The following is an 11,475-nucleotide window of genomic DNA, read 5'->3' as shown; positions in this document are numbered from 1 at the left end:
ATGCATTAACAATCTCAGACACTTTGTGATTAAACTCATCAAATGTTTCTTCATCTGCCATACGAAGGTTTTCCCAATCGGAATTAAGGTTTTGAAGCCTAGATTCCTTCTCACTAGTATTTCCTCCAAATACGGTTTCTAAGATATCCCAAGATTCTTTAGACTTAGTGCAATTTGACACATGGTGCTAAATATTTGGGGTGATGGCATGTATGATGGCATTCAAACCGTCGGAATTCTGCTTTGCAGCAAGTATCTCAGCAGGGATGTATTCACCAATATTCTTGGGAACATTACATTTCCAACTGCCACAAGGGAGCATCATAGCCATTAACAACGTATACCCATGATTGAAAATCACGCGCTTGAAGAAAAGCTCGCATAGCAATTTTCCACCATAAGTAATTAGAGCCATCAAAGACTGGTGGTATGTTAATAGAGATAGCACCTCTGTCCATAGAGTCAGATCGCTACAAACACAGACTTATAAGGTCTTGAACGTGTTTGCCTGCTCTGATACCAATTGAAAAAGTGGGGGTCTAACAACCACACCCAATATTTCGCTTAGAAATATGTATGGACAAACTCCAATATACTTTCTAGAGAATCAACTAGACAGCCAAACTCAATCTAGATAAAAAAGTATATCAAAGAGTTTATATCTCAATCTCTCGATTTGATATATACTCAAGCAAATATAAATCTGCGTGTCTTTATCAAATACTAGAGAGATAACTTGGATGGTACCAAAGACCAATATCCAAGTGTCAATCAATTTAAATCAACAACCAAAAGTTCGGATATTCTAATTGATTGAACAACGCACAACCTGTGATATTTCAATTATATAAACAAATACAATACGGAAAAGAAATAACACAGACACCAGAAATTTTGTTACCGAGGAAACCGCAAATGCAGAAAAACCCCGGGACCTAGTCCAGATTGAACACACACTGTATTAAGCCTCTACATATACTAGCCTACTCCAAACTAGCTTCGGTCTGGACTGCAGTTGAATCCCAACCAATCTCACACTGATCCAAGGTATAGTTGAGCTCCTTAAGTCTTTGATCCCAGCAGGATACTATGCACTTGATTCCCTTAACTGATCTCACCCACAACTAAAAGTTGCTACGACCCAAAGTCGAAGACTTTAATAAACAAATCTGTATCACACAGAAAAGTCTACGGTAATAGATAAATCCGTCTCCCACGAATATACCTACGAGTTTTGTTCCGTCTTTTGATAATCAAGGTGATCAGGAACCAATTGATAAACCAGACTTATATTCCCCAAAAACAACCTAATATTACCAATCACCTCACAATAGTCTTAATCGACGCATTGAAAAAAGATATTGTGGAGAAGTGTTTGTGATTACTTTTTATCTTGCCTATCGGAGATAGAAATCTCAAGACAATTATTACAATTGTACTCGTACGATAGAAACAGCAAGATCAGATCACACAACTATAAGAAAGTAGTATCGGTCTGACTTCACAACCCTAATAAAGTATTTAAGTCGTTAACTTGGTTTAGAAGAAGAAACCAAAGGTTAAAGGAGAATCGAATCTAGCTTAGCACAACTAGTATCACACAGAATGTGTGGGGATTAGGTTTCCCAGTTGCTAGAGTTCTCCTTTATATAGTCTTTAAAATCAGGGTTTGCAATCAATGTTAGCTTAGTAACAAAGCATTCAATATTCACCGTTAGATGAAAACCTGATTAGATTCAAGCTAATATTTCTCAACCGTTAGATCGAAAACATAGCTTGTTACACACAAATGAAATGCACGTTCTTAAGCTTGTGTAACCGTACCCAAACTTGTACATTAGTTGGTTCAATAATAGTTAACCAAAAGGTTAGCCATATGATTATTTTCATATCAACCATATTCTTCTTCACCATAACTAGTTCAAATGACTCAAATGAACTAGTTAGAGAGTTGTTCAATTGCAAGGAAATATTATGTACTACACAAGACACAATGGAAGCAAATATGATTTGATTCACTCGAATCGGTTCATGAACTAAATAGCCACGGTTTGCAATTGTATTCCTTAGTTTATAAATATAAATTCACAAACATCGTTTTTAGATATAACCTACTCAAGTTCGCGGACTTAAGTTCCCGGATGGAGTTCACAAACTCCTGCAGAAATTCTCGAGTTTGAGAACTTCGCCAGTTCGCGGACTGGGTTCGCGGACTTAGCTCACGTACTATTCCGGTTCACTTGATCAACAAAGTTCGCAAACTTCGGTTCAAGCAATAAGGACTTATACATATATGTGTTTCCACAATAATGGTTATATCCTCCAACGGTTATGTAACCTAAACTCTCATTTCAATCATTGAAACATTCTCAGAGGACGTTATATAGTTGTTATTCACAAACCATTTTTCGTCAGAGTAATTTTCAAAGTGATTGAAACATAACATGACTTTCGTCACTAGGCAAAGATGAACTTGGCTAAAGCGAAAGATTTACCAACACATATTTAGAGAAATAGATAGGCGAGGTAAACTCGGCTCGAAATACCAAATGTGTATAATCTAAATCTATATAGCAAAACGACTTTTGTCTCAAGATAGGAGATAAATATACTTTTGAGTGATAGATAAGTTCAAGTATCCACATACCTTTTAGTCGATGAAGATCCACCGGTTACTTGAGTAGCTCTTCTTCTTGTATGATGATCGCCATGGAGTTCTTAAGCTCAACTACACTTTCTATCCTAGTCCGAGACCTTAGCTATAGTAGACTAGAAATCAAGACTTATAGTTTTGATCACTAACATTGACAAACATGCTTGAGATAGCAATGCATGCGAGTTCGACCGAGAAATGATCTAACACTAACCTAGTACTTGTCTTGTTTAAAAGTGAAAGGCCTAAGTTATTATTTGAATAATTAGAGCCTGATGAGAAAAATAGAGTTAATTCTGATCTTTATTTTGGTCTTATCGAACAAGCGATTGTATTTGTGCAATCGGTTTAGCAAAAGAACTAAGGTACTTAGTCAATTTTTTATGCTAAACTATTAGGGAAAATTTCTTGGGGCAATTGTTTCCTTGGTAACATATCAAAACAAAATTACTTTGTAGTTTCGGTTTTGATATTGGTTATCTAAAATGGTGTGTGGAACCCTCGTGCTTAAATCTTATAGGTTGCAAGTCTTTTGAGATTTGTAAGATCCTTTCGGTTTGTCCTTTATTTGCTCGTACCTTTGTCATTTTGTGACAAAAAGGGGGAGAAATATATGGAGTAAACAAGTGATTTGGAATCACTAAGGAAAGTGAAAAGGCGGGGATCTAACAACCACACCCAATATTTTTGATTAGCAATCTGTATGGACTAACTCCAATATACTTTCTAGGGAATCAACTAGACAGTCAGACTCAATCTAGAGAAAAGTATATCTATGAGTTAATATCTCTCTCACTTGATTTGATCTTTACTCAAGCAAATAAGAATTTGCGAGTCTTTATCAAATACAAGGATAATAAACTGGGATGGTACCAAAGACCAATATCCAAGGATCAATCAACTTCCAATCAACAGCCAAAGGTTGGATTTCAAAATTGATCGATACAAACGCACAACCTGTTATATTTCAATTATATAACAAAATATAATGCGGAATAGAAATAACACAAACACCAGAAATTTTGTTAACGAGTAAACTGCAAATGCAGAAAAACCCCGGGACCTAGTCCAGATTGAACACCACACTGTATTAACCCGCTACAGACACTAGCCTACTACAAACTAACTTCGGTCTGGACTGTAGTTGAACCCTAATCAATATCACACGGATTCAAGGTACAGTTGCGCTCCTTACGTCTCTGATCCTATCAGGATACTACACACTTGATTCCCTTAGTTGATCTCACCCACAACCAAGAGTTGCTACGACCCAAAGTCGAAGACTTTAATAAACAAATCTATATCACACAGAAAAGTCTACGATAATAGATAAATCTGTCTCCCACAGATAAACCTACAAGTTTTACTCCGTATTTTGATAAAATCAAGGTGAACAGGAACCAATCGATAACCCGGACTTATATTCCCGAAGAACATCCTAGAATTATCAATCACCTCACAATAATCTAAATCGTATGGTAGCGAAACTAGATATTATGGAATCACAAACGATGAGACGAATATGTTTGTGATTTCTTTTTATCTTTCCCTATCGGAGATATAATATCAAGCCAATCTTACAGTTGAACTCGTATGATAGAAAATGGCAAGATCAGATCGCTCAACTACAAGAGAAGTAGTTTCGTCTGGATTCATAATCCCAATGAAGTCTTCAAGTCGTTAACCGACAGGGTCTCGAGAAGAAACCTACGGTTAAAGGAGAATCGACTCTAGCAAACCAACTAGTATCACACAGGAGGTGTGGGTATTAGTTTTTATAGTTGCTAGACGTTTCCCTTATATAGTTTTCAAATCAGGGTTTGCAATCCAAGTTACCTTGGTAATAAAGCATTCAATATTCACCGTTAGATGAAAAACCTGATTTATCCAAGCTAATATCTTTCAATCGTTAGATCAAAACTTAGCTTGTCACACACAAATGAAATGTATTCATTTAGGTTTGAGTAACCGTACCTAAACGTGTACACTTAGTTGGTTCACAAATAGTTAACCAATGGTTAGCCATATGAGCACTTTCATATTAACCGTATTCATCTTTCTCATAACTTGTTCAAATGACTCATAAGAACTAGTTCAAGAGTTGTTCAATTGCTTAGATCTTTATACATAGACACAATTGAAACAAAATTGGTTTGATTCACTTGAATCAATTCATGAACAATATATCCACGGTTTTCAAAGATTGCATTCTTTATTGATTTATTGTTTAAGTTCATGAAACTACCGATTTGAGAAATATAACCAGCTTAGGTACGCGTACGGGTACGTGTATCATAGCAACCGGACTTGAGTTTGAAAACTCAGCAGGAAAGTTCGGTCTAAAAACTTCTGTGGGTATGCGTACGGGTACGCATACCTAGGTGACTGGTTTTTCAATTTGCAAACTTTACAAATTACAGCAGAAATTTTCGGTATGAAAACTTCCACCAGTACGCGTACGGGTACGCGTACCTAACCTGTCTCCTTCACCAATACCGCATGCACACATATGCACGCACTTGGTTTCTGGCACATGGATTTATACACTAATATGCGAACACACTATATATGCTTATATCCATAGTTAATTACGTAATCTCAACTCTACATTTCAATCATTGAAACATTCTTCTATAATGTTATAATAGTCGTTAGACATAAAGAATCGACTATCTTCATCAAAGCTATTTTCAAGATTGAAACGTCATCATGACTTTCGTCACGGGTAAAGATGAAAATGGTTCAAGCAAAATCTTACCAATACATATTTCGAGAAAAAGATAGGCGAGTAAACTCGGATTGAAATAGCAAATATGTTTGTATGAAAACTATCATACTTATACAACTTTTGTCTCAAGAGTAGGAGATAGAGTAGATATACTTTTGAGTGACAAATGAGTTCAAGTCTCCACATACCTTTTGGTCGGATGAAGTTCCACTGGTTCCTTGAGTAGTCTTCGTCTTCGTAAGATAATCTCCATGGAATCTGGAGCTCAAGTATTCCTAACTATCCTAGATTGAGACTTAGTCATAAGTATACTAAAAATAAAGACATATAGTTTTGATCACTAACATTGACAAACATGCTTGAGATAGCAACGCATGCGAGTTCGACCGAGCAATGCTCTAACAGAAAGGACAATGGTGCCTAAATGTTATATCTAACGAAAGAGTAAAGCATAAACTAAGGGAGAGTAACATATCATACTGATACTTGTAGTTATATGAACTACAAAGAGAATAACAAAGAAATGTGGATTGAAAATCTACCTATCTTACCTTTAGGGAGAGTATTAGCTTTGTTATTATAACGTCAACAGCGGCATTTATGGATTGAATGTATACAGGTTATTGTGTTGTTGAAACTCGGAATCAAGCGTACGTGTAATGAATTCTTGTAATTTGTTTATCCATATGATGTAAGAGTTTTGTCACTAAAATTGACATAGGGGGAGATTGTTAGAGCATAACTCGGTTGAATCCGCCAAGCGTTGGTATGTCAAGTTTGGTTGTCATATTTTATTGAATCAAAACTCATTTAAAGAGTCGCTTGATTATTTACTAGAGTCAACTTCGTATAGGTTAGCTAGAAAGTTACTAGGATATGGACTTACAAGTATTACATGAAGACTTGAAGAATGTGAAGAAGTAAAGAGCTACAACGACGACATCATCCTTCCACTTGAGGTTAGTAATATTTGACTTAAACTGTTTCATTCCTAACGTATCTTTCAAGTCGTGCATATTGAAAACATAACTGTGAAGCTGTGAATGATTATACTCTAGTTAGACATGGTATTAAGGAATTACAATACGAAGTATAATGTCTATCTTTTGAACTTCGTATATAAGACATCGCCATAATCGTATGAATGCTATTATGATTATGTGTATGGGTATGGGTGAAGATTTCGTCCTAGGAAACAATGTTTTACATTCGTTTAAAGGAAGTACAATTCATAAACTTGTTTTATGAATCTAAAGGGAAATCGCTAGGCTTATTGGTATTGTTATTCATTGCAAATCTTTGGATTACCAATATGTGTATTTAGTATAACCGTTCATAACTTGTTTATGTATCTTGGTAAAACTATTCACAAGGCCTGAATTTTGTATTGGTATGACTTTTATTAGTGAAATCGATCTTAAGTAATCACCTGATATGGTATGATCGATATTTATAATTGGTATGACTATTCCTAGTCATTGGGTGACCGATCCTAAAACCTGGTTGGGACTAATCACAAGATGTGTAATCGATCCTTGTAGTAGGTTAACAAGTTTAGTAATTGGTGTGACTGATCCTATAACTTGTGCAACCGAATACAAGTTTATACCATATATATGTGGTAACCTATCCTAGTACCTAGTCAACCAACTTTCGGTAACTAGTGTGACCGACCCTAGTACTCACATGGATGTAGAACCGAAACTTGTTTTGGTAAAACCGTTAAACCCATGAATGGTGATTGAATGTTTTTGATCAATCACATGGTTCTTGTAAATCAGATGAACCAATTCTAAAGTCGCTTGGAAGTGTGGCAAATCGGTTCCAAGACTGTAAATATGAAAAAGGATTTACAAAGTAACGATGTCGACATACTTTGAACATGTGGAGTAACTCTTATCTTTTATTGTTCAAAGATATTCCTTAATAACTAAAGGACAATCCCGGATCGAAATAAATTGAGAATCTTTTAATTAAGGTTTTTAGTTTTATATGCTTTTAATTTCCAGCAATTAAAATGCATATCTATAAAAAATAAAAATTGGTAATGTGCATTTACTAATTGGAGATTTTTTACTGATATTTCGTTCAATATTGGACAGAGCATTTCCAGGAATTATGAAAACCGAATTTGGAAATATATTGCATATCTTGAGAATATTGTCGGTTTTGGAAATTCCTTGGTGCCCAAACTTCCTTGGTATATAAATATTGAAGTTTGCATTTCGAGCAAACTAATCCTTAGAGCCAGCAAAACTACCTAGTTGTGTTGTTACTGGTGGAGTCGTCTATTCGGAGAGGAAAGTACCCTAGTTAGGTGAAATCTCTTACGACCGCTCATTTGAAAAACTTCTTTGGGATTGGGAAGCTCTACAAGTATTGTTGGTGGGAAACTAGATAATTGCAGTTTATTATTAGTTTTCGATTGATTTGATTGACTAATGGTGGTTGAACTTTGATTGCACCTAGTTTGTTTATGCTTGAGAATATTCTCTTCTGATATAAGATTCACTCAAACTGGTTCGAATTTTCGACGGGGATCTTTAGACTGTTTGTAGATCTAAAGACGTCTTTTGATAATCCATTATTAAAAGACTGCGTTCTGTGTGTGATTGATCACAAGAGATTCAAGTTGATTGTGTGCAGGTGTTTATTGAAGATCTAAGAAGATTTGAAGACAAAGAAGATTGCTTGTTTGAGTTCATAATCTTTGGTGTACACAAAACTTGATCGGCTGGGGATCCAACTATAATCGGTTTATCTTTGTGATAACCTTGATTGATTAGTTGAGTAAATCGGCATCAATATATTGTCTTTGTGACTAAGAAGTATTGATTGCAAAATCTAGAAAATTACTTTGGTAGTTATATTGAGATATATCTAAGAACCTGACAAAGGAGTTTATTGGGATAAACGGAAGAGCCTTTTGTCAAACTCATATCACTTGTTTGAAAAGAGTTGTTACCAAACATATTTGTTGTTCATGTACTGTTTGGAATACGAACCAAAGAAATTGTTCCAAGTGTATGACTTATTACAAGTTGGAGGCGCATGGATACAGACGGAACTAGGTGAACTATAGGTTTAGTTGCTTGGTCTCAACTATACGAAGTTGGTTTGGATTTTGTATAGATGCTTAATCCTGAGAGCATTCAATTCTGGACAAGGTCCAGGGGTTTTTCTGCACTTGCGGTTTCCTCGTTAACAAAATCTTGTTGTGTCTTTTACTTTTCTATTTTCGCAATTATAATTGTTTTTATTATAATTAGAAGTAAAATACACAAACCTTAATTCCTAATTACTTGATAGCAATCCTGTTGTGTTTGGTTAAGTCTGAACCTATTATCAAGTAATCATAATTCGTTGTTGTATTGTCTTGATCTTGAATCCATAGTCAATAACACAAGTTATCTTGTTGTCGTATTGTCTCGATCTCGTATACATAGACGATCACACGAACTGTGAACCGATTAGTTGTATTGTCTCGACTCAGTCCATAGACAATCACTTTCGGAGAAAGGACTTATAGGTGGAAAAGTTTTAGATTGAGGTATATTTGGGTACCCTCGTCTTTCACCAATGATCATTTACCCTTACGGCCCGGAATGTTATACCTTAAGCAAGGTGCATATTATATAACCAATACGGCTTTATTCTTGTAGGTACTTGCACATTAACAAACTTACAAGAAACATTCCATCCGATTTGGGAAACATGACCAGGCTCCATTACTTTGTGAGTCCAAATTTTTGACATTTTAAGTGAATCCGACATCTAATAACTACAACATAAAATTAAGTGTTTCTCCAAATAAACACGTCAACTTTGCACCGTAAGGAAGATGAATGATAATCAACTTAGTGGGTGCCATAGTTCTACTTATCCTTATCTTGTTAGCACGATTTCGACCACACAATCCAAAAACTTTTGCAGAAGGGTCGCCGGAAAAACCAGGTACTTTTTCAGCAAATAAACAACATTAATCTCTGGTCAAATATTCTAGGGCCTCATAAAGAGTACTCCTTTCTTACGCAGTTAAGCACACCTCACTAAAGATCGCGATTCTTCACATTAACATGGAGGTTTCTCCTACCATTTCCCTGAATTCACTCATGGGTTCTCCCTTTCCTACCACAATGCATATTACAGGTTCCTCGAAAGCTCAACCAATTACAGTTCTAGTAGACTCTGTTTCTACTCACAATTTTCTTAGCCCATCATTCGCCAAGCAATGTGGTTATCACATTCACTCCAAAGATACTTTTCTTCGTGTTATAGTAGGTGATGGTGTCCATATACACACTCAAGGGACATGTTTAAACATACAAATTCAGCTGAAAAATCACATGTTCACAATTGATTTCCATGTCTTGGATGTTAGTGGATGCGATGCTGTTTTAGGGGTCCAGTGGTTGCGTACGTTAGGACCTATTGAATGGGATTTTGAAAAATTATTGATTAAGTTCACATATAATAGCGCAGACATTCAACTATTGGGTAATAACTCTTCATCATTTATGGTATTGGATAATGTTCCCATGCAGAAATTGCTACGTAAAGAAGTTTATGGGGTTTTTCTCCAATTATCTACAGTACACAATTCTGCATTAACTGCTCCTTTAATTGAAGATCCTGCAATTAAGAAGTTGATATCTACCTTTCAGGATGTGTTTGAAACACCAACTTCTCTTCCTCCTGAAAGGGTACATGACCATCATATTCCATTGCTACCAGACAGTGGCGGAACCAGAAAATGAATGTTGGGGTGGCTTTTGGCTTGACTTGGGCTGGCTTAAGCCTATTATTTAGGCTTGATTTTTTTTTAACAAACAAAATTCCCCTACACAATTCCCCTATTATTTAGGCTTAAGCCATCCCAAGTCACTACATAGATCCTCCTCTGCTACCATATTATGCTCATGTTAATGTTCGTCCATATAGATACCCACATTTTCAGAATGACGAAATTGAAAAGATCATTGCAGAACTCCAGCAAGCAGGTTTCATACGACCAAGTTCCAGTCCATTTTCCTCACCCATATTAATGGTTCGAAAGAAATATGGATCCTGGAGAATGTGTGTTGATTACAGGGCTTTAAACAAGTTGACAATTAAAGATCAATATCATATTCCTATGGTGGATGAGTTGTTTGATGAACTGCATGGTTCCATTGTTTTCACGAAGCTTGATTTACGTTCTGGCTATTATCAAATACGCCTATATGGACCAGATATTCCTAAAACGGCATTTAGAACTCATGATGGTCACTATGAGTTTCTTGTCATGCCTTTCGGGCTCTCAAATGCGCCAGCTACCTTCCAAAGCTTGATGAATCATATATTCAGACCATATTTGAGGAAATTTGTGCTCGTTTTTTTTGACGATATATTGGTTTATATCTCAAACATGACAGATCACATTCAACATTTAACTTTAGTGTTTGAAATTCTTAGTCAGCATCAGCTATTTTTCAAAGAATCCAAGTGCACTTTTGCACAACCATCAGGGGGTTACCTTGGACATGTTATCTCCTATCAAGGTGTAGCAGTTGAGCAAGGTAAGATTGATAGTGTCCTCTCTTGGCCTATACCTACTATAGTTAAAAGTTTACGAGGTTTTTTGGCATTGGCAGGCTATTACCGGAAATCTGTAAGGAACTTTGGAAAAATATGTGCACCTTTGACACAGTTATTAAAAAAGGATGTGTTTTCATGGACTGATGAAGCTACTTCTGCCTTTCGAGCTTTACAACATGCATTAACAACTACACCTGTTTTGATGCTTCCAGACTTCACAATAGTTTGAAGTACTTCTTGTATCAGCATATTTCTTCAATTGAGCAGCAGAAATGGGTTTCTAAGCTTCTATGATATGATTATGAAATCATCTTTCACAAAGGAAAAGAAAATGTTGCAGCGGATGCTCTTTCTCGAAATCCTAGTTTCACATTCAATGCTTTGACTTCTCCAGTATTTGTGGGAGTTGATGAGATCACTCAAGATACCAATAATGATCAAGAATTTGGAGCTTTAATGTCCAGTTACGCCACAATCCTACCTGTAAGACCAATTACTCTCTTCTTAATGATGTTTT

Source organism: Papaver somniferum, chromosome 10 (assembly GCF_003573695.1).
Source record: "Papaver somniferum cultivar HN1 chromosome 10, ASM357369v1, whole genome shotgun sequence".
Taxonomy (NCBI): Eukaryota; Viridiplantae; Streptophyta; class Magnoliopsida; order Ranunculales; family Papaveraceae; genus Papaver; species Papaver somniferum.
This window is presented reverse-complemented; position numbering follows the sequence as displayed.